We start from the raw sequence: 24,084 nt of genomic DNA, 5'->3' as shown, positions 1-24,084 counted from the left end.
TGGTTAATTGTTTAGCTAGCTAGCTACATGTCTAAAGAAAAGACTCCACTTCGCATGAGAATGATTACATGACCCATCAAGTTAGCCAGGTGTCTCTGCGGTTCATTATGGCCATCTATTGTATTTCATGAACATGGGTACCTGTCTAGACAATCGTGACCCATCCACTTAGCTAGATGTGGCTGGGGGTTGGTTATAGCATTTCTTATAGCATGACCCATCGATTTAAATTAGGATATTAGCCAAAGTGTATTTTTACCTGGAGTTTTTCTTTATTGTAGGCTACTACTTTCTTGAAATCTTTGGTTGTATATTACACTACCTTATTCACTTTGTTTAGCACATGGCGTCACATGTGAATCCTTAAATAGATGGATGGGGCTAAGGTGTGATATAGATATATGAATAGATATAGACAATGAAGAGCTCTCCAGTAGGTGTACCAAAACATTCAAGGATCATTTCATCAAAAGTGGGGTTACAAGTTTATTAACTTTCAAAGCAGAAATACTTTCCCATTGTTCCTCATCTGCAGACTATGTTAAACAATTTTGTAGCTCTGAGTCCTTACTTATATGCAATGTAAAAAACACAATTTCAAATGTTGCTACATAAGACCGAATCGAGGCGGTGGGTCACATATATGTAAACCACAGGAAAATCACATTTTTGACAGCGGGACAGATGCAACACTGTATACAAGGTTTTGTTTCTGATGGGGAAGGTTTTCATTTATAGTCACTGAGAGAGTTACAGAGCTCTGAGGTTTATAATACCTCTGTCTGATTCATCTCATGACCAAAGTTCCAAAGCTCTAAACCCTGTGGAGCTAAACCCATGTGGGTGCTTTTCTGGCTCACTGCTTAGCATCCCAATGTAGGCCTAGTATCCATGTTTCAAGACACTCAGCTCAGTACAATGGATGTTAAACATTAACCGCTGACTCCTAACAAAGCGCTTTTGACTTTTGGTGAGATTTCCTCTACTTAATGTGTGGCTTAACATGCTTGCTGTGGAAGTCAATCTGTTGTCATCACAAATCATTAGTTGTGAGGAAAGGTTTCCAACTAAGCTTCAATCCATGTTTGAATTACTGTTACTTCAATCCGAAGAAGGCTTGAAATTGTGACTAGCAGTCACTACATAACAGCTGATTAAACAATTGATCTGGTGAACATTGTTCGCTTAAAAAGGAGTGGGCAAGAATACATCCATAGACAGCAACATAATCACACCTTGTAAGAAGGCATTGAAGCATCAAGGGCATTGAAGCATCAAAATCACTTCAATTAAACCTACAGTACGATGAAGCAGCCTAGGACATACAGTGCCTTGCGAAAGTATTCGGCCCCCTTGAACTTTGCGACCTTTTGCCACATTTCAGGCTTCAAACATAAAGATATAAAACTGTATTTTTTTGTGAAGAATCAACAACAAGTGGGACACAATCATGAAGTGGAACGACATTTATTGGATATTTCAAACTTTTTTAACAAATCAAAAACTGAAAAATTGGGCGTGCATAATTATTCAGCCCCCTTAAGTTAATACTTTGTAGCGCCACCTTTTGCTGCGATTACAGCTGTAAGTCGCTTGGGGTATGTCTCTATCAGTTTTGCACATCGAGAGACTGACATTTTTTCCCATTCCTCCTTGCAAAACAGCTCGAGCTCAGTGAGGTTGGATGGAGAGCATTTGTGAACAGCAGTTTTCAGTTCTTTCCACAGATTCTCGATTGGATTCAGGTCTGGACTTTGACTTGGCCATTCTAACACCTGGATATGTTTATTTTTGGATATGGGTATGTTTGGATATGTTTACCATTCCATTGTAGATTTTGCTTTATGTTTTGGATCATTGTCTTGTTGGAAGACAAATCTCCGTCCCAGTCTCAGGTCTTTTGTAGACTCCTTCAGGTTTTCTTCCAGAATGGTCCTGTATTTGGCTCCATCCATCTTCCCATCAATTTTAACCATCTTCCCTGTCCCTGCTGAAGAAAAGCAGGCCCAAACCATGATGCTGCCACCACCATGTTTGACAGTGGGGATGGTGTGTTCAGGGTGATGAGCTGTGTTGCTTTTATGCCAAACATAACATTTTGCATTGTTGCCAAAAAGTTCAATTTTGGTTTCATCTGACCAGAGCACCTTCTTCCACATGTTTGGTGTGTCTCCCAGGTGGCTTGTGGCAAACTTTAAACAACACTTTTTATGGATATCTTTAAGAAATGGCTTTCTTCTTGCCACTCTTCCATAAAGGCCAGATTTGTGCAATATACGACTGATTGTTGTCCTATGGACGGAGTCTCCCACCTCAGCTGTAGATCTCTGCAGTTCATCCAGAGTGATCATGGGCCTCTTGGCTGCATCTCTGATCAGTCTTCTCCTTGTATGAGCTGAAAGTTTAGAGGGACGGCCAGGTCTTGGTAGATTTGCAGTGGTGTGATACTCCTTCCATTTCAATATTATCGCTTGCACAGTGCTCCTTGGGATGTTTAAAGCTTGGGAAATATTTTTGTATCCAAATACGGCATTAAACTTCTTCACAACAGTATCTCGGACCTGCCTGGTGTGTTCCTTGTTCTTCATGATGCTCTCTGCGCTTTTAACGGACCTCTGAGACTATCACAGTGCAGGTGCATTTATACAGAGACTTGATTACACACAGGTGGATTGTATTTATCATCATTAGTCATTTAGGTCAACATTGGATCATTCAGAGATCCTCACTGAACTTCTGGAGAGAGTTTGCTGCACTGAAAGTAAAGGGGCTGAATAATTTTGCACACCCAATTTTTCAGTTTTTGATTTGTTAAAAAAGTTTGAAATATCCAATAAATGTCGTTCTACTTCATGATTGTGTCCCACTTGTTGTTGATTCTTCACAAAAAATTACAGTTTTATATCTTTATGTTTGAAGCCTGAAATGTGGCAAAAGGTCGCAAAGTTCAAGGGGGCCGAATACTTTCGCAAGGCACTGTATATACTTGACGGGAAATATACAATCTAAACCTGTTGAAAAACAATCATTACTCGTCAGATGTGTCATGTTTCCAATACCTTCCAGAGTCTTTGCAAAGAGCTCTTTTGACATGTGTGACCGACCGGCTCGATTCGGTCTTATGTAGCAAAATTTGAAATTGCGTTTTTTACATCGGATAAAAGTACAGACTGCTAGAAAATTATATATTATACACTACAGTTGAGGAACAATGGGAAACACGTTCTGTTTTGAGAAAACGTCCCTTGGATATTTTGGTACAACTAATGGTGAGCTCTTATTTGTCTACACCATTCAGCATCGTTCACACTCCCTTAAGCTTTAGTCTCACCCATTTTTTAAGAATTCACATGTGAGGCCATGTGCTAAACATAGTGAGTGTGGTAGTGTACTAAGCAACCAAAGATGTCAAATCAAATCAAATCAAAATGTATTTGTCACGTGCGCCGAATTCACCTTACAGTGAAATGCTTACAGGCTCCAACCAATAGTGCAAAAAAAGGTGTGTGTGTAGGTAAGTAAAGAAATAAAACAACAGTAAAAAGATATTTGAAAATAACAGTAGCAAGGCTACAGACACCAGTTAGTCAGGCTTATTGAGGTGGTATGTACATGTAGGTATGATTAAAATGACTATGGATATATGATGAACAGAGAGTAGCAGTAGCGTAAAAAGAGGGGTTGGCGGGTGGTGGGACACAATGCAGATAGCCCGGTTAGCCAATGTGTGGGAGCACTGGTTGGTAGGGCCAATTGAGGTAGTATGTACATGAATGTATAGTTAAAGTAACTATGCATATATGATAAACAGAGAGTAGCAGCAGCGTAAAAGAGGGGTTGGGGGGCACACAATGCAAATAGTCCGAGTAACCATTAGGTTACCTGTTCAGGAGTCTTATGGCTTGGGGGTAAAAACTGTTGAGAAGCCTTTTTGTCCTAGACTTGGCACTCCGGTACCGCTTGCCATGTGGTAGTAGTGGAGCAGGTTGAAGCTCTCAACCTGCTCCACTACAGCCCCGTAGATGAGAATGGGGGCGTGCTCGGTGCTCCTTTTCCTGCAGTCCACAATCATCTCCTTAGTCTTGGTTAGGTTGAGGGATAGGTTGTTATTCTGGCACCACCCAGCCAGGTCTCAGACCTCCTCCCTATAGGCTGTCTCGTCGTTGTCGGTGATCAGGCCTACCACTGTTGTGTCGTCAGCAAACTTAATGATGGTGTTGAAGTCGTGCCTGGCCATGCAGTCGTGGGTGAACAGGGAGTACAGGAGGGGACAGCACGCACCCCTGTGGACCTCCAGTTTTGAGGATCAGCGTGGCAGATGTGTTGCTAACTACCCTCCCCACCTGGGGGGCGGTCCGTCAGGAAGTCCAGGATCCAGTTGCAGAGGGAGGTGTTTAGTCCCAGGTTCCTTAGTTTAGTGATGAGCTTTGAGGGTAGTATGGTGTTGAATGCTGAGCTGTAGTCAATGAATAGCATTCTCGCATTGGTGTTCCTTTTGTCCAGGTTGGAAAGGGCAGTGTGGAGTGCAATAGAGATTGCATCATCTCTGGATCTGTTTGGGCGGTATGCAAATTGGAGTGGGTCTAGGGTTTCTGGGATAATGGTGTTGATGTGAGCCATTACCAGCCTTTCAAAAGTACTTCATGGCTATGGACATGAGTGCTACGGGTCTGTAGTAATTTAGGCAGGTTGCCTTTGTGTTCTTGGGCACAGGGACTATGGTGGACTGCTTGAAACATGTTGGTATTACAGACTCAATCAGGGACATGTTGAAAATGTCAGTGAAGACACCTGCCAGTTGGTCAGCACATGCCCGGGGCACACGTCCTGGTAATCCGTCTGGCCCCGCAGCCTTGTGCATGTTGACTTGTTTAAATGTCTTACTCACGTCGGCAATGGAGAGCGTCATCACACCGTCGTCCGGAACAGCTGATGCTCTCATGCATGCCTCAGTGTTGCTTGCCTCAAAGTGAGAATAGAAGTGATTTAGCTCGTCTGGTAGGCTCGTGTCACTAGGCAGCTAGCAGCTGTGCTTCTCTTTGTAGTCTGTAATAGTATGCAAGCCCTGCCCCATCCGACGACCGTCGGATCCGGTGTAGTATGATTCAATCTTAGCCCTGTATTGACACTTTGCCGGTTTGATGGTTCGTCGCAGGGCATAGCAGGATTTATTGCAAGCTTCCGGGTTAGAGTTGCGCACCTTGAAAGCGGCAGCTCTACCCTTTAGCTCATTGCGAATGGTGCCTGTAATCCATGGCTTCTGGTTGGGGTATGTACTTACAGTCACTGTGGGGACGACGTCCTCAATGCACTTTTTGATAAAGCCAGTGACTGATGTGGTGTATTCCTCAATGTAATTGGAAGAATCCCGGAACAAGTCCCTAGGCAAGTAGTGTGGCCTGCAATTTATCACAATATACTCTACTTTAGGCGAGCAAAATCTAGAGACTTCCTTAGATTTCGTGCACCAGCTGTTGTTTACAAATATTAATAGACTGCCCCCCCCCCTACCCTTACGGGGAGTGTGTTTTTCTATCCTGCCGGGGCAGCGTGTATCCCGCTAGCTGAATATCCATGTCGTCATTCAGCCACGATTCCGTGAAACATAGGATACAGTTTTTGATGTCCCGTTGGTAGGATATTTGTGATTGTACCTCGTCTAATTTGTTGTCCAATGATTGCACGTTGGCGAATAATATTGACGGTAACGGCAGCTTTCCCAGTCACCATTCGCCGGGTCGGCCGGGTCCAAGACTAAAGGCTGGTTTATACTACGTCTATCGACATGTCTTATCAGTTGTCACAGTGACATCATAAACATTCTTTAAATTAAAATTGTAACACCAATAAACCCATCCATTAAAAAACCTATTTAGTATATGTCAATCTAGCAAACCAGCCAACTAAAAGCAACTTTCTAAACAATGTTTTGGTTCATGTCTAGCTTTAAATTAAGTTAGCTGGCTAGCCAGTTCATAGCTGACAACGTCGTAACTTAATGTCACACCCTGACCTTAGAGAGCCTTTTTATTTCTCTATTTGGTTAGGTCAGGGTGTGATTTGGGTGGGCATTTTATGTTTTCTATTTCCTTGTTTTTTGGCCGGGTATGGTTCCCAATCAGAGGCAGCTGTCTATCATTGTCTCTGATTGGGAATCATACTTAGGTGCGAAAAAGTCTACCTGTGTTTGTGGGTAATTATTTATTTTCTGTGAGTGTTTGTGTACGCCACGGTTGCATCACGTTCGGTTTCTGTTTACCAGTTTTTTTTGTGAAGGTTTCACTTCGATTAAAAAAAATTGAATTACATGCACGCTGCACCTTGGCTCATTTATGACAGGGAATTTGAAGACAGCGATCGTGACACTTAAGCTAATTTGTATGCATTATTACAGGAAAATAAACTCACAACAAGATCCTTATTTACAAGTTCATGGCAAGCTAATTACAGAAATTTTTTGCAGTTGTGCGTGTGACGAAATAAAAGCAGGGCATACTACCAGATCATAAAAAAAAAACTATGACACTGTCTCATTGGCATAACGTTATATCCTAATTTGACTTTGGTGCAGGTCATGTTGTTCTTCACATTACCTGGTAAACACACTATATTAAATAAAAACTAAGTTTATGTGTCACATGCATAGGATACAGTAAAACGCTAGAGTGAATTGGTTACTTGCATAGTGGAGTCTTTTGTTTAGACATGTAGCTAGCTAGCTCGCTAAACAATGAAACATAATCCCAACTCATACCATTACTACCATACATGAATCTGCAGGTAGCTAAAGCTAACCAACTAGGTTCAATGTTGGCTAGCTAGCTAATATTAGGCTATGACTAGCAATGCAAATGGATTTCTGAGATACAAATGACATTTACTACAAAGATCATACACATAACGTTAGCTAGCAAGCTAGCCAGCTAACGTCAGCTAGCTAGTTAACAGTACACTTTAACTGGCAATGAAAATGACTTTCTGACAAAATTAGAAACATATAATATCGGAAAATGTAGCTAGCTAGACTCTCTTACCCATATAAATGGATGAATGCTTTTCCCTCTCTGTCACGGATGTCATGGTTGCCCTTAGTTTGAAGATGTAATCCAGAGACAGGTGTTTTATACAATAGCTTTCTAGTTATCTTTTCAACTTCCTCCGCATATTTGCAATCAAACACCAGAGTTATTTTGCTCTGCTTCCACTTGGTATTCCACTGATTTAAAAACTCAGTCCACCAGAAAGTGGAGAGCATTAGCAAGACTTTTGCAGTTCTTTGTGATATCTTTCAAAAAAGCAGCGTTAGAATTATTACCGACAAATACTGAAGAACTCATGTTACAGACAGAAGCATGCTACATGGCTACCAGTCCAAACTTATCTCTCGGCATATCCAGCCCAACCATTATCTCAGCCAATCATACCTAGCGGGAAGGTTCCTGACTTTTTCTGTGGCTAAAACAACTAGACTCATGATTTAACAATTGTATTCATATTAGCAGATAGGGTCCACGTTTGTTATTAAGGCACATGAAGTTCACATGTTCCGGTTGGCATTTCTGACAGAAAAACCCATTTTGGTGAAAAAATATATGTTTCCCTTCAAATACCTCTCCTTTGAAGTATTGGCGTGTGACATACGCCTGGTCACATATAAAGGCTGTTGTCATTCTTTACGGTGACAGCTATTAATCATCAAATGCAATGTGAAATAGATGGGTATACATGCTGTAGCATGCTGTAGCAAAGACATTTTAGCTGACTCAAATGCTTGCTAGGTATAATGCATGATAACTCAAAATAGGATGTTTTTTGCTGCTAGCCTGCTCCTGGCTGAGCCACACACAATCAGACTCTTTAACAATGCCCCCAGTTCTACCAGGGCTTCTATAGCATGACCAACATTCAACATAACTTCTACCTTACAAAACAGTTATGTATAGTCAGCATAGATGACCATTACACTGAAGAGCTGAATGGTTTGGTCACATACAAAATAAATTACATCTGCAAGAATGCATACCAAACCTGACATTGACAGTGAAAGAGAACAAGGTGTTGCACAATATATGCCTTTTTAAAATTCCAATCCATTTTAAATCATATTGCCACCATTCAATCTCAGCTAAAAACAGCCAACCTTAAACACATCTAGTATTCAAGTCAACCACTTCTCTTCTCTAAAAACGTTATTGAACTAACAGCCGAAGTCTGTTTGAATGAAGTATCAGTGTTCACTTGGAATGGATCTGCTAATGGTAACAACCAAAGAGGGGTCCAGCTAGCTGTGATAAAAATGGGAGCAATTTGCTACTTCCAACCTGGGAGTTACATTCCAATTAGAACTACATCATAGTAATCCCCAAAAACCTCAGTCCAAGCACATAAAAACATTAGTTGGAAGCAAGAACTTTAATATGCATCTTTGAGCCCCATCCCATTATCTTCACACATCCCATTGTCTGAGGATGGCTGGAACCCCTTTAGCACGGACAATGTGATGATTCTTTGAACTATAGAACGTCTCTTTATGCAGGCCACTGAACTACTCCACAGTGTGTGTGTGTGTGTGTGTGTGTGTGTGTGTGTGTGTGTGTGTGTGTGTGTGTGTGTGTGTGTGTGTGTGACAACGCAAAGGCGGCATGATCTTTGGATCAGCTAGCTGAAATTAGACTAATTTAGCAAAATATATTGTGATACCAAATGGACAGCCCAAGGCTTGCTCACGTGTGTAGAGATACAAAAGGGATATTGAAGGAAGTAAGACCTGCAATCACTTAGAGGTGGATTCACTCCGTATCGCCAAAGCATTGCGGAAGATACATGTTAAGAGAGAGAGAGAGAGCAAGACCCCACCTGGAAAATGTTAATGAAGTCCTCATGATCTACCCACAATCAGCCCTGCCCTGATATGAACCCTCCCCTGCTGTCAGTAATAACCTTTGATTTTGTGCCACTGTCCCTGTGCCATGCCTCTGTTCCTACTTCAGGCCACTCCAGGTGTCAGAGTAGCACCAGACAGTCTAATGTCCCTCAGCGTCTAATTATGGGCTGATTTGATAAGGGTGCTCAACCTGAACCAGCCCTCTTGATAAACGTGGCATGTACGCATAGAAGGTTAGATCTTAATACAGCCCTGCTTCTCACACAATGTCTGGAGAAATTGAAGCACGGGGGTGGTGGGGGTCAGGACAAGTCTTTCTAGCGATCCTGGATCGTCTCCGTCTCCACATCCGGACCGAGTAAAATCATTTCAGGTATCGCTGACCACGGGTGTCATCAACTACTGGTGTAATGTCTCCCTTACATTTAGCTAAATGTCATTTTGGATTGTGCGTAAGGCCATCCATCACCTTGTGTGTATTACTAACAGTAAGAGGTTACTGTATATGTGAACTTACAAGGTCATATCCTGCATGTACTGTAATCTTTTGACCTCCTTATAATTGCTTCTGTCACCACATGGTTATTGTCATCCTACCATATTTCTGTCAGTGCTCAATGACCTTGACTGAAATCCCACTGGGACTATGCAAATGTTCAACACAGCATCGTGGGATATGGTCTTTGTTATGTCAGCACTCAACAAAATAACTGAACAACACCCAAATGTGACCATTGACACGACCTTCAAACAGCCACATTTAAACTGACAGTACCTCAAAAGGTTCGCTTTAGGGAAATATTTCTAGAAAATAAGAAAAACCCACACGAGGTAAAACATAAATGCTTAATTTCAATTAATAACACTGTAATATGTCTCAGACTTCTCAGTGTTCAGTAATGTCTCATGCAGTGTTGCGCCAGATGAGAGGGAACCATTAGTTAGTCATGGGAGTGTTCCAACCTTGTTTAATTTGTGCTTTATAACATAAAAACACAAACATACACACATACACGCAAACCTTCCTCGCATGAGCCCAGGGTAATAATGAAGAGGCAATGAGTCACAAGTGCAAACTACTACTACTACTACTACTACCACAACAATCAGAACACACAATGCTGTGAGTTATAAAATTGTCTCCAATATCTATTTGGCTCACATAGCATTTTGATGAAAAGAAAGACAAGTCCCAGTTGCACAATATGTAGAGTGAGGCCATCTTGAATACTGGTGTTTTCAGGTATTTTTTTGGCCTACCCATCATTCCCTATGCTATTCTCTACTGTACATTCATATATCTAAAGAAGTACTTCATTATATTAGAATGGACAATGTATAGCCTCTGGATCTGATTAGTTATCAGAGCATTATAACCTCTTTGGTTCATCTTATTAATACTGTATCTTAAGATGCCTTGAGCCTCCTCTTCTCTTACTGACAATAAAGATAGAGTAATGTAAGGAGGTCCTCGTGTCATGTACTGAAGACCTGGCATCATTCGCCTAGCTCCTTTGGTGCAGTCCAGAACTCTCAAACTGTGCAATGCGTACAAGGAGGAGAATGTAAGGGAATGATTTTGTCTTAGGCTATACACATTCTGTGTGTGCTGCATTGCAGATTTAAATGAATTCCATCGCTTCATTATAAACTCAATGCCACATGTCTTCTGACTTGCATTGAGATGTCTTGAGGGAGATTATACATCACTCAACTATTGACAAAATCTCCTTGTCAATAGTTATTAAGGGATAGTCTTAACAAAAGAAGAGGTTTAGCAAACCAGGGATTACACAAGTCAATGTAACCTCAGGCAGAATAGAACTCATTTAACTCAGATACTAAACACATCCTGCTGATGTAGTCCTATACTGTGGCTTGGATGCATAGAGCATGGCAAAGGCTAGTCATATACAGTATAGGACGCCATGCAATGAATGCGACGCCTGGAACATATACACAAAAACTCCAGCTGTGGTAATCCGCACATAAGACAAGTCACAGTGTGTCCTACCACTGTCTACCATAGTCGGAGTTATGTGCCTGTGTGGAGAAAAGGGCAGAAGGTTTCTTCACATTATACAATTCAGATGGACAGACAAAGAGTAATGAATTATAGGACTGCCTTCAATAACAGTCAGGCCTAAACCTTAGGACTTTTCACAAACTATGTTACGGGCTCCGCATCCTAGCAATCTAGGACGCCATTGCGTTCACTGTGCGGTGCCATATGTCGGGCTAACCAAGGCTGACCACTCCTGCTCTCTGCCACAAGTCACCAAATTTAAAGTTTAATGGAGAAACGAATCACTCATCTCTTTTCCTGAGATGAGCACCCCTCTCCGAATATATGACCACGCATGCAGGCCTACACACAAACAACTTCGAAAGCATTGACCTATAATGTACATGTGAACCAGGGGCATTATCAGAGGCGTGGCAGCGCTACTTTCACGATCGTTATAAGGAGTGGACCAAAGCGCAGCGTGGTTTGGGTTCATCATAATTTATTTTAAATGTGAACCAGCAACAAAACAATAAAGAGTAACAAAACAAACAAATGTATAGTTTTGTAGGGCTCAAAAGCAACAATACAAAAACAAGATCCCACAAACAAGTGAAAAAGGCTGCTTAAGTATAATCCCCAATCAGAGACAACGATAGACAGCTGCCTCTGATTGGGAACCATACCCGGCCAACAAAGAAATAGAAAACATAGAATACACATAGAAATAATAAACTAGAACACCCCCCAGTCACGCCCTGACCTACTCCACCATAGAAAATAAAGGCTTTCTATGGTCAGGACGTGACAGCTACCCTTAGTGTCCCCCCTTTCTCATTGGGTAAGAGTGCTGTTTGGATACCGGCCGTGCACAATCTCTTTAGAGGGCAGACTGGAGAAAAAGGCACAACAGGGTGACTGTAAGCTCTGTACAGGGCTTAACAACAGGTGCAACCAACAGACAGAATGGGGGGTGGCGAACATGACAACTTGCGGGCAGTGGGTTCTGAACTACAATGACAAAAAAATATATACAAAAAAATATTTACCACCACCTGAAAGGGCACTTTGGAGCCTGGAAGGGCAACGACTCTTACACCCCAGGAGGTTGAAAAGGTTTGTCATGGGCCCTCAAATCCTCAAAAAGTTATACATTTTGAATGGCTGCATCACTGCCTGGTATGGCAATAGCACTGCCCTCGATCACATGGAGCTACAGAGTGTGGTGCAGACAGCCAGTACATCACTGGGGCCTAGACTCCTGCCATCCAGGAAATCTATATCAGGCGGTGTGGTACAAAGGCCTGGAAAATCTTTAAAGACTCCAACCACCCAAGCCATAGACTATTCTCTCTGCTTCCGCATGGCAAGCGGTACCGGTGCATCAAGTCTGGCAACAACATGCTCTTAAACAGCTTCTATCCCCAAGCAATAAGACTGACAAATAGCTAACAAAATCGCTACACGGATGATCTGAATTGACCTGTTATATTCATTGACCTTTAACTGTATCTATGCAGACTCAGAGGGCCCTACACACTCACACTCATTCCATCATCTGCTCACTCACAAAGTATATGCACATACAGTGCATTTGGAAAGTATTCAGACCCCTTGACATCTTCCACATGTTGTTATGTTACAGCCTTATTCTAAAATTGATTAAATTGTTTATTTTCCTTATCAATCTACACACAATACCCTATAATGACAAATCAAAAACAGGTTTTTAGAAATGTATAAAAAATAAAAACTGAAATATTACATAGGTATTCAGACCTTTTACTCAATACTTTGTTGAAGCACCTTTGGCAGCGATTACAGTCTTGAGTATCTTGGCACACATATTTGGGGAGTTTCTCCCATTCGTCGCTGCCGATCCTCTCAAGCTCTGTCAGGTTGGATGAGGAGCGTCGCTGAACAGCTATTTTCAGGTCTCTCCAGAGATGTTCAATCAGGTTCAAGTTCGTGCTCTGGCTGGGCCACTCAAGGGCATTCGAGACTTGTCCCGAAGCAACTCCTGCGTTGTCTTGGCTGTGTGCTTAGGGTTGTTGTCCTGTTGGAAGGTGAACCTTCACCCCAGTCTGAAGTCCTGAGAGCTCTAGAGCAGGTTTTCATCAAGGATCTCTCTAACCTTTGCTATGTTTATCTTTCCCTCGACCCTGACTAGTCTCCCAGTCCCTGCCACTGAAAAACATCCCCACAGCATGATGCTGCCACCACCATGCTTCACAGCAGGGATGGTGCCAATCTTGGTTTCATCAGACCAGAGAATCCTGTTAATCATGGTCTGAGAGTCTTTTTGCAAACACCAAGCTGGCTGTCATGTGCTTTTTACTGAGGACTGGATTCCATCTGTCCACTCCACCATAAAGGCCTGATTGGAGGAGTGCTGCAGAGATGGTTCTCCATCTGGAAGGTTCTCCACCTCTCCAAAGAAGAACTCTGGAGCTCTGTAAGAGTGACCATAGGGTTGTTGGTCACCACCCTGACCAAGGCCCTTCTCCACTGATTGCTTAGTTTGGCCAGGCAGCTAGCTCTAGGAAACGTCTTCCATTTAAGAATGATGGACGCCACTGTGATCTTGGAGAACTTCAATGCTGCAGACATTTTTTGGTACCCTTACCCAGATCTGTGCCTCAACACAATCCTGTCTCGGAGCTCTACGGAAAATTCCTTCAACCTCATGGCTTCATTTCTTCTCAGACACGCACTTTGAAATGTGGGATCTTATATAAACAGCACCTGATGTCACAGGAAGGCCAAAAAGATCATCAAGGACAACAACCATCTGAGCCACTGCCTGTTGTGAAAAACTGAGTTTAAATGTATTTGGGATGGTGTTCTTCGGCTTGCAAGCATCCCCCTTTTTCCTCCAAACATAACGACGTTCATTATGGCCAAACAGTTCTATTTTTTGTTTCATCAGACCAAGGGACATTTTTCCAAACAGTACGATCTTTGTCCCCATGTGCAGTTGCAAACCGTAGTCTGGCTTTTTTATGGCGGTTTTGGAGCAGTGGCGTCTTCCTTGCTGAGCGGCCTTTCAGGTTATGTCGATATAGGACTCGTTTACTGTGGATATAGATACTTGTGTACCTTTTTTATCCAGCATCTTCACAAGGTCTTTTGCTGTTGTTCTGGGATTGATTTGCACTTTTCACACCAAAGTACGTTCATCTCTAGGATACAGAAAGTGTCTCCTTCCTGAGCGGTATGACAGCTGCGTGGTCCCATGGTGTTTATACTTGCGTACTATTGTTTGTACAGATAAACCTGGTACCTTCAGGCATTTAGAAATTGCTCCCAAGGATGAACCAGACTGCAATTTTGGCTGATCCCTTTTGATTTTCCCATGATGTCAAGCAAAGGGGCACTGAGTGTGAAGGTAGGCCTTGAACTACATCCACATTTACACTTACAATTGACTCAAATGATGTCAATTAGCCAATCAGAAGCTTCTAAAGCCATGGCATCATTTTCTGGAATTTTCCAAGCTGTTTAAAGTCACACTCAACTTAGTGTATGAAAACTTCTGACCCACTGGAATTGTGATACAGTGAATTATAAGTGAAATAATCTCTCTGTAAACAATTGTTTGAAAATTACTTGTGTCAAACACAAAGTAGATGTCCGAACTGACTTGCCAAAACTATAGTTTGTTAACAATAAATGTGTGGAGTGGTTGAAAATGGAGTTTTAATGAATCCAACCTAAGTGTATGTAAACTTCTGACTTCAACTGTATATACTGTATTCTATACTATCTATTGCATTTTAGCCTATGCACTCTGTCATTGCGCATCCATATATTTATATATTCTTATTCCATTCCTTTAATTAGATTTGTGTGTATTAGGTATTTGCTGTGAAATTGTTTCATATTACTTGTTAGATATTGCTGCACTGTCGGAACTAGAAGCACAAGCATTTTGCTACACTCGCAATAACATCTGCTAACCATGTGTATGTGACCAATAAATGTGATTTGATTTGTGTGCCTTTCCAAATCAAGTCCAATCAATTGAATTTACCTCAGGTGGATGCCAATCAAGTTGTAGAAACAGCCTAAGGATGATCAATGGAAACAGGATGCATCAGAGTTCAATTTCGATTCTCTTAACAAAGGATCTGTGCATACATTAAAACATTTTTTTTATTCATTTTGTCATTATGGGGAATTATGTGTAGATGGATGAGGACAAAAATAATGTAATTAATTTTAGAATAAGGTGTTAATGTAACAAATTCTGGGAAAAAGCCAAGGGGTCTGAATATTTTCCGAATGCACTGTACATTTCTACTGACTCTACACACACCAGTGGTGACCTGTCATTCAGGGCAGGTGGGGCAGAGGCTGTTTTTAGCCCCGCCTGTTTAGCTAAAAAAAATCATATATATATTATATATATATTTAAATACAGTCAAAAGTTTAGACACCCCTACTCATTCCAGGGTTTTTCTTCATTTTTACTATTTTCTACATTGTATAATAATAGTGAAGACAACAAAACTATGAAATAACACATATGAAAATAACACACTATGAAATAACACATATCTAGTAACCAAAAAAGTTTTAAACAAACCAAAATATATTTTATATTTGAGATTCTTCAAAGTAGCCTTTGCCTTGATGACAGCATTGCACATCCTTGGCATTCTCTCAACCAGCGTCAATTAACAGGTGTGACTTGTTAAACGTTAATTTGTGGAATTTTTTTCCTTCTTAATGCATTTGTGTTGTGAGAAGGTAGGTGGTACACAGAGAATAGCCCTATTTGGTGAAAGACCACCTCCATATTATGGCAAGAACAGCTCAAATAAGCAAAGAGAATTGACAGTCCATCATTACTTTCAGGATCGGTGTCCCGTCCACGGGAGTCTTGAGCTAACATAGGCTAATGCGATAAGCATGAGGTTGTAAGTAACATGAACATTTCCCAGGACATACTATCGACATATCTTAATTGGCAGAAAGCTTAAATTATTGTTAATCTAACTGCACAGTCCAATTTACAACAGCTATTACAGTGAAAGAATACCATGCTATTGTTTGAGGAGAGTGCACAGTTTTGAACATGAAAAGTTATTAATAAACCAATTAGGCACATTTGGGCAGTCTTGATACAACAGTTTGAACAGAAATGCAATGGTTCATTGGATCAGTCTAAAACTTTGCACATACACTGCTGCCATCTAGTGGCCAAAATCTAAATAGGAACTGGGCTGGAATATTACATCATGGCCTTTCTCTTGCATTTCAAAGCTGATGGTACAAAAAAAATACAAAAAAAAGGGTTCTTTTTTTATGTATTATCTTTTACCAGATCGAATGTGCTATATTCTCCTACATTCCTTTCACATTTCCACAGACTTCAAAGTGTTTCCTTTCAAGTGGTATTAAGAATATGCATATCCTTGCTTCAGGGCCTGAGCTACAGGCAGTTAGATTTGGGTATGCAATTTTAGATGAAAATGTAAAAAATATATATAAAAAAAGGGCAGATGACATGAAGTTCAGTCAATACAGAAAATGTCAAGAACTTTCAAAGTTTTTTCAAATGCAGTTACAAAACCATCAAGCGCTATGATGAAACTGGCTCTCATGAGGACCGCTGCAGGAAAGGAACACCCAGAGTTACCTCTGCTGCAGAGGATACGTTCATTAGAGTTACCCGCCTCAGAAGTTGCAGCCCAAATACATGCTTCACAGAATTCAAGTAACAGACACCTCTCAACATCAACTATTCAGAGGAGACTGCATGAATCAGGCATTCATGATCTAATTGATGCAAAGAAACCACTACTAAAGGACACCAATAAGAAGAAGAGACTAGCTTTGGCCAAGAAACATGAGCAATGGACAATAGACCGGTGGAAATTTGTCCTTTGTTCTGATGAGTCCAAATTTGAGATTTTAGTTACTTCTTCGGGATCACTGTCCCTTCCACGGCACAGTTGAGCTAACGTAGGCTAATGCGATTAGCATGAGGTTGTAAGTAACAAGACAATTTCCCAGGACATAGACATATCTGATATTGGCAGAAAGCTTAAATTCTTGTTAATCTAACTGCACTGTCCAATTTACAGTAGCTATTACAGTGAAAGAATACCATGCTAGTTAGTTAGAAATCGCAAATTCAACAATGAGTGGTTTGGAAGGAATCAGTGGCTAACTGCAAGCGTTGCAAATTAATCACTATTTTGCTTCCCCTGCCTGCTATTCGGTGGAGAGGGTGTGTGGTCCAAGTCTGGGTTTAAGGGTCTCTTTCCAAGCTTAAAATGATTAACATTCACAAGCAACACCATGAACCAGAAAAGGTTGAATACATTGGCCACGCTATCAATCCATCATGACTTCTGCAACGTTAAAAACACCTGGAAACCTACAACTGAGCTCCGACTAGGAAAATACGTTTTTTAACGGTCATCCAACTCAGAATTCCAAGTTAGGAACTCTGACCTCCTCTTGTGCACCGACCTGAAGATCACTGACATCATGATTCAATCTAGTTAATTTCCGAGTTCCCGATTGTCTTGAAAGCCCCATAAATTCAGAGAATGCCAGTTACATGACTAAATTTACCCACAAGAAGGACTTCAGCACCACCTTCCTGTTCAAGTGAGCACAGCACAATGGTCCAAAAATATATTGTATGCTGCTACATAAATTATGTACTATGCCAGGGAGATATGTATACTGTAGCAGAGAAAGTAATACTAAGTGTATGTTGTGTAGTAATCTATTAGTAGCCCATGTGCCTTGCCCTAATAATTTGGTCACATTCCCCCTCATAACTTAGCCTGCTGTTTGACTTGGTGGTGCAAATGTAGCCTATAGCCTGTTTTTAGAGAAATGTCATTGTCAAATATTTTAAGAGCTTCCATTGTCTGCTCATATGCCCCCTTTATTTATCCTATGGTTCTGACTTGTTGTACATGGAGAATACTATAATGCCCATGCTCTGAATTATGTCACTGTACATTTAAAAAGTGCTGAACAAATAGTTATATAGACTACGTCGTCTTAGCTTCTCATTAATGTCTTAATCGAAATTACGGATGACCTCTTATCTGCTCATCGCTCCCTTATGCCATAGTTTGTACATCTCAATTGTCAGTAAAAAAAATTGTTTAAGCAGGTCAGCCATATCAGCTATGTTTTTTAAAAAGGCACTAAATGAGGCTGAATGAACTCTTTCGCTGCCAGACAAGGCTCCGCTGATAGCCAGCTGTAGCGGTGGTAAAGATAGCTCTTCGGTTGGGACAGCTTTATGTAGGCCCTAACAGTTTGTGGGCACCGTTTGTCACCGTTATAGTGCAATTGATATATTGTTTAGTGTTGTGACTTTGCTGGCATGCATAAAACTTTGCTGGCCTGCCCCACCAATATTTAAATGCTAAAATCGCCACTGACACACATGCACACCCACTCTGTACTTCTGTACTTCCGGCGCCGACAGAGATGGCCGCCTCGCTTCGCGTTCCTAGGAAACTATGCAGTTTTTTGTTTTTTTACGTGTTATTTCTTACACTAGTACCCCAGGTCATCTTAGGTTTCTTTACATACAGCCGACAAGAACTACTGAATATAAGATCAGCGTCAACTCACCATCAGTACGACCAAGAATATGTTTTTCGCGATGCGGATCCTGAGTTCTGCCTTACAACCAGTGTAACGGAGTGGATTACATGCAGCGACCAAAAAAAAAAACGACTCAGAAAAAGAGGGAAACGAAGCGGTCTTCTGGTCAGACTCCGGAGACGGGCACATCGTGCACCACTCCCCAGCATTCTTCTTGCCAATGTCCAGTCTCTTGACAACAAGGTTGATGAAATCCGAGCAAGGGTAGCATTCCAGAGGGACATCAGAGACTGTAACGTTCTCTGCTTCACGGAAACATGGCTCACTGGAGAGACGCAATCCGAAGCGGTGCAGCCAGCGGGTTTCTCCACGCATCGCGCCGACAGAAACAAACATCTCTCTGGTAAGAAGACGGGCGGGGGCGTATGCCTTATGGCCAACGTGACATGGTGTGATGAAGGAAACATACAGGAACTCAAATCCTTCTGTTCACCTGATTTAGAATTCCTCACAATCAAATGTAGACCGCATTATCTACCAAGAGAATTCTCTTCGATTATAATCACAGCCGTATATATCCCCCAAGCAGACACATCGATGGCTCTGAACGAACTTTATTTAACTCTCTGCAAACTGGAAACGATTTATCCGGAGGCTGCATTCATTGTAGCTGGGGATTTTAACAAGGCTAATCTGAAAACAAGACTCCCTAAATTTTATCAGCATATTGATTGCGCAACCAGGGGTGGAAAGACCCTGGATCATTGTTACTCTAACTTCCGCGACGCATATAAGGCCCTGCCCCGCCCCCTTTCGGAAAAGCTGACCACGACTCCATTTTGTTGATCCCTGCCTACAGACAGAAACTAAAACAAGAAGCTCCCACGCTGAGGTCTGTCCAACGCTGGTCCGACCAAGCTGACTCCACACTCCAAGACTGCTTCCATCACGTGGACTGGGAGATGTTTCGTATTGCGTCAGACAACAACATTGACGAATACGCTGATACGGTGTGCGAGTTCATTAGAACGTGCGTTGAAGATGTCGTTCCCATAGCAACGATTAAAACATTCCCTAACCAGAAACCGTGGATTGATGGCAGCATTCGTGTGAAACTGAAGGCACGAACCACTGCTTTTAATCAGGGCAAGGTGTCTGGTAACATGACTGAATACAAACAGTGCAGCTATTCCCTCCGCAAGGCTATCAAACAAGCTAAGCGCCAGTACAGAGACAAAGTAGAATCTCAATTCAACGGCTCAGACACAAGAGGTATGTGGCAGGGTCTACAGTCAATCACGGACTACAGGAAGAAACCCAGCCCAGTCACGGACCAGGATGTCTTGCTCCCAGGCAGACTAAATAACTTTTTTGCCCGCTTTGAGGACAATACAGTGCCACTGACACGGCCTGCAACGGAATCATGCGGTCTCTCCTTCACTGCAGCCGAAGTGAGTAAGACATTTAAACGTGTTAACCCTCGCAAGGCTGCAGGCCCAGACGGCATCCCCAGCCGCGCCCTCAGAGCATGCGCAGACCAGCTGGCCGGTGTGTTTACGGACATATTCAACCAATCCCTATACCAGTCTGCTGTTCCCACATGCTTCAAGAGGGCCACCATTGTTCCTGTTCCCAAGAAAGCTAAGGTAACTGAGCTAAACGACTACCGCCCCGTAGCACTCACATCCGTCATCATGAAGTGCTTTGAGAGACTAGTCAAGGACCATATCACCTCCACCCTACCTGACACCCTTGACCCACTCCAATTTGCTTACCGCCCAAATAGGTCCACAGACGATGCAATCTCAACCACACTGCACACTGCCCTAACCCATCTGGACAAGAGGAATACCTATGTGAGAATGCTGTTCATCGACTACAGCTCGGCATTCAACACCATAGTACCCTCCAAGCTCGTCATCAAGCTCGAGACCCTGGGTCTCGACCCCGCCCTGTGCAACTGGGTACTGGACTTCCTGACGGGCCGCCCCCAGGTGGTGAGGGTAGGCAACAACATCTCCTCCCCGCTGATCCTCAACACTGGGGCCCCACAAGGGTGCGTTCTGAGCCCCCTCCTGTACTCCCTGTTCACCCACGACTGCGTGGCCATGCACGCCTCCAACTCAATCATCAAGTTTGCGGACGACACAACAGTGGTAGGCTTGATTACCAACAACGACGAGACGGCCTACAGGGAGGAGGTGAGGGCCCTCGGAGTGTGGTGTCAGGAAAATAACCTCACACTCAACGTCAACAAAACTAAGGAGATGATTGTGGACTTCAGGAAACAGCAGAGGGAACACCCCCATCCACATCGATGGAACAGTAGTGGAGAGGGTAGCAAGTTTTAAGTTCCTCGGCATACACATCACAGACAAACTGAATTGGTCCACTCACACAGACAGCATCGTGAGGAAGGCGCAGCAGCGCCTCTTCAACCTCAGGAGGCTGAAGAAATTCGGCTTGTCACCAAAAGCACTCACAAACTTCTACAGATGCACAATCGAGAGCATCCTGGCGGGCTGTATCACCGCCTGGTATGGCAACTGCACCGCCCTCAACCGTAAGGCTCTCCAGAGGGTAGTGAGGTCTGCACAACGCATCACCGGGGGCAAACTACCTGCCCTCCAGGACACCTACACCACCCGATGCTACAGGAAGGCCATAAAGATCATCAAGGACATCAACCACCCGAGCCACTGCCTGTTCACCCCGCTGTCATCCAGAAGGCGAGGTCAGTACAGGTGCATCAAAGCTGGGACCGAGAGACTGAAAAACAGCTTCTATCTCAAGGCCATCAGACTGTTAAACAGCCACCACTAACATTGAGTGGCTACTGCCAACACACTGTCAATGACACTGACTCTACTCCAGCCACTTTAATCATGGGAATTGATGGGAAATTATGTAAATATATCACTAGCCACTTTAAACAATGCTACCTTATATAATGTTACTTACCCTACATTGTTCATCTCATATGCATACGTTGATACTGTACTCTATATCATCGACTGCATCCTTATGTAATACATGTATCACTAGCCACTTTAACTATGCCACTTGGTTTACATACTTATCTCATATGTTTATACTGTACTCGATATCATCTACTGTATCTTGCCTATGCTGCTCTGTACCATCACTCATTCATATATCCTTATGTACATATTCTTTATCCCCTTACACTGTGTATAAGACAGTAGTTTTTTTTTTTGGAATTGTTAGTTAGATTACTTGCTCGTTATTACTGCATTGTCGGAACTAGAAGCACAAGCATTTCGCTACACTCGCATTAACATCTGCTAACCATGTGTATGTGACAAATAAAATTTGATTTGATTTGATTTGACTCACAAACAAGTTGCTGTTACTGTTTATCTTAAATCATGTTGCCTAGTTACGTTACCCCATACATATCTACCTCCATCGCTCCAGTATCCCTGCACATTGTAAATATGGCATTGGAACTAACCCTGTATATAGTATGCTTACTTACTTATTAATTTCTTCATATTTCTTCTTATTTCTCGTGTTTTATTTTTGGTATTACATTATTATTGATTGTCATTGATTATTGCATTGTTGGTCTTTGAGTTTGCAAGTAAGGCATTTCACTGTACTTGTGCATGTGACATTAAAACTTTAAACTGAAACTTTAAACCTGATCTGTGCACATGGCTCCATGCACATCAGAGTGACACAGTTGTATCCAATTTTCGAAATAAATAAACAGTATCTAAATATTTATCAGAAAAAAAGACGAATGGAAGGTAGCTGCCAGGAATTGGGCTGCAGAAGGTGTGTGGCTGTTCAATCCTTGAGGTAAATCCACAGGCAAGAGAGAGAACGAGAAAGAGCGAGAGAGAGAGAAAGAGAGAGACCCGACCCATGCGCGTGAAGGCGCTATATAGCTCCTTGACTCAGTGGAGAAATGTGTGATTTTTGGATGCTTCGCATAAAACAAAAGCGCTGATCATTCGACTCGGGGGGACATGACGTCCTTAAAGCGACTGCTTATCGTGAAACAAAGCTTGGTTTTGCCTGCAGCTACAGTTTACAGTAAAACATTAATAGTATATCACCCTTGCGTAATCCAATGTGAACGCTGATGCACTCAGTGTGATTTAAAACTTCACTTTCAAGAGATTAACGGAACGGTAGTCTACCCTGGGTAGAGTAGTTTAACCATGGTGACGCAATGTCAATGATGAAATATAGTGTTAATAATTATTAACACGTTAAAATGGTTTATTACTGGCATCCCCCTATACTGAATTTATTATACACTGCATTTAGTCATTTTATTTGAAAGGACTAGACTAGATCATAGAACCACACACAACAAACACAATAGTTTATATAATCCTATATATTACATAGGCTGCAGGCTACAAACATTCCAATACATTTTAACGACATCTACACATTATTCCCTTACTGAAGTCCAAATATTACGACGGTCATATCAAACGTAAAATAATTTCTTACCATGTTGTCTCCAAAAGCACCCAAATCCTATTCCGATTGTCACAGAAGCCAACTGACACTAGAACACATCCTCACACAAGCACATCAGCCCTCGACCGCCCCCTGTCTCTCGCCTACACTTAAAAGGGAAACTCGGTGGCCAGAAATAACTACTATTGTACGCGTTAGTATATTTCTGTTGGCAAGCACGAATATCAAGCATCGAAACTCTGCTGCGCACAGCACATAGCTTACAGAAATCAACTACTCGTTGAAATTCAGACGCTCTCTCTCTCTCTCGGCTTGAGCAAATGCTCATGACGTTAAGCAGTAATCGTATTACGCGGGGCAGTAAAGGTGAAGTCGGGTAAATCTGTATTTTCCCCCTGTCCAAGTCGTCAGACAGAGCAGCTCTACCTGGCCAACTCCTACTACACAGAGGGGTAGGGAGGGACAGTAAAGACACACAGGACCATGCTAGTCTACACATTAGTTTCTATAGGGTGTTGTACACTTGGATTAAGAATGGGATAAATTACCTTTGACAAGGTTATGTCACATACTCTATTTTCACCAAGTCTATTTTATAAATGATGAACACATTAAAATATTAATCCAATCAATAGGCTATAGCACAGGTGAAAATAATTGTGTCCCAACTGAAAATGGTTTCAGTGAAAATAAGTGAATGGTCATCAGTATCTCCACAGTAGGCAGAAGTGTTATCTCTCAATCAAGATTACCCTCAGCTAAGGGTAGCAGCAGTGTGAAGGTCATCTAAAGCCATTTACAATCAGTTGGCAATCATTTTAGCCTTTACTGTACTCTGTCTGAATGGACTGGATGATGTTAGTGCTGAAACAATATTAACGCTATAAACTTCTAATGATGATTCACCTAGCAGTCACCTTGCAACAATCACTGGTCTTTACCCCTATTGCTCTCAGCTCCAGTGGTGGAAAAAGTACCCAATTGTCATTTTTTATTTTATTTTATTTAACCTTTATTTAACCAGGTAGGCAAGTTGAGAACAAGTTCTCATTTACAATTGCGACCTGGCCAAGATAAAGCAAAGCAGTTCGACACATACAACAACACAGAGTTACACATGGAGTAAAACTGTCACGACTCTCACCGA

General features: G+C 42.1%; 1 protein-coding gene across 5 annotated transcripts in view; it reads right to left on the bottom strand.

Moving 5' to 3' along the window:
• Nucleotides 1-23,313, bottom strand: part of LOC112253027 (protocadherin-15) — a 285,586-nt gene extending 262,273 nt beyond the window's left edge. For 2 of the 5 annotated variants that reach the window (XM_042323590.1, XM_042323591.1), the window contains exon 1: nt 22,968-23,313. The gene's annotated coding sequence lies outside the window, so the exon portion shown is untranslated. The remainder of the gene's footprint in view (nt 1-22,967) is intronic. The other 3 variants (XM_024424883.2, XM_024424884.2, XM_024424885.2) reach the window with 2 other exon arrangements.
• Nucleotides 23,314-24,084: the final 771 nt, after the last annotated feature.

The sequence above is a fragment of the Oncorhynchus tshawytscha genome, linkage group LG06 (assembly GCF_018296145.1).
Source record: "Oncorhynchus tshawytscha isolate Ot180627B linkage group LG06, Otsh_v2.0, whole genome shotgun sequence".
Classification (NCBI taxonomy): domain Eukaryota; kingdom Metazoa; phylum Chordata; class Actinopteri; order Salmoniformes; family Salmonidae; genus Oncorhynchus; species Oncorhynchus tshawytscha.
The sequence above is the reverse complement of the archived record's forward strand: the minus strand, read 5'-3'. Positions and strand labels throughout refer to the sequence as shown.